The sequence below is a fragment of the Sinocyclocheilus grahami genome, unplaced genomic scaffold (genome assembly GCF_001515645.1).
Source record: "Sinocyclocheilus grahami isolate Dianchi unplaced genomic scaffold, SAMN03320097.WGS_v1.1 scaffold5210.1, whole genome shotgun sequence".
NCBI lineage: Eukaryota > Metazoa > Chordata > Actinopteri > Cypriniformes > Cyprinidae > Sinocyclocheilus > Sinocyclocheilus grahami.
Genome location: NW_015509962.1, coordinates 3,765 through 4,964, shown reverse-complemented (window position 1 = coordinate 4,964; position 1,200 = coordinate 3,765).

Sequence of the window (1,200 nt, the reverse complement as noted above, 5' to 3'; positions counted from 1 at the left end):
TTACTTTAGCTGCATTCATCGTGAAACTTGCTAATTAGCACATTGGAAAGGCGATTGGCAAAGATTCTTTAAAAAACTTTATACTCACTTCTTCTGTGGGTGAAGCTGGATCATGAATGATTCGCGCGAACATACACGCATTTATGTAGATCGGGGGCGCATTCTCTTCAGAAACAAACATAATCCACTGCGTCTTCAGCGGCTCAGATGTCGGGAGTAAATGACGGCTGCTATGTTCATTATTACATCCAACAACAGAACACCTCAGTCGCTTAGGAGTCATTCTCGTCTACATCTGCTCCAGCGGGGAAACAATGATGGACTGATGACAGCTCACTCAGGGCGGAGCTAAGGAAAGACACCAGTCCAGTCTGTGCTCAAACGCTACTGTCAATCAAACTATCGTGGGAGGGGCCTGTTTTTGTGACGTCATACAGACAGGCATCTGAGATTGGCTCGATTTGGGAAAGGGGTAAATATTTGAGTAGATTAAAAAAAAAACACTGGGTGGATTTTTATCATTATAGGGTGGTTGTGTACACACACTGCCTACACACATTTCAGTTCAAACTACTTATAAAAGTGCATGTAGCATCCTAGGACCCCTTTAAGGGTGCTTAACTGGCAGGTACATTGTAATTGATAGCAAGTAAAAGTAAAATTTTCTTTTTTCCATTTGTCCTGTGCTCTCTTAGGGTGGATCTGGGGGCGCGGGAAGATGTTTCGGTTGGGGGTGCTGTGTGAAAGGGGTGGGGGGGTCACCTCATTTGACAACTCCACAAAGCACTACAAGCGCGAAACTTTCAAAAGGAAACTGAGTAAGCCTAAATTGAGATCAATCATCAAGCCCTGGCTTCCCAGAATCAGAAACTCAAGGAAGAACATTGTTACATGAGGTTGGAAATGAAAAGTGAACTATCTAGACTGTTTCAAAAAGCCCTGGAAATTGAAAAAGAACGAGAGCAGATTGCTTTAGCAGTTCTGAAGGACGTAGAGTACAGGCTGGTGGAAAGGCAGAGGGCCTTTTGCAGTTTTTTGGTGCCCCGTGTGAGGAGGGTGGAGATGGAGAATGACCTATTGATTTATACGGCCAAAGAGCCCCTTCTTGCACATCTGGAGATGGAGGATGGTCTCAGGGATATTTTTTAAATGATTGCAGTTGTGCCGAGTATCTCAACACAGATGAGCGCAGGAACGGGA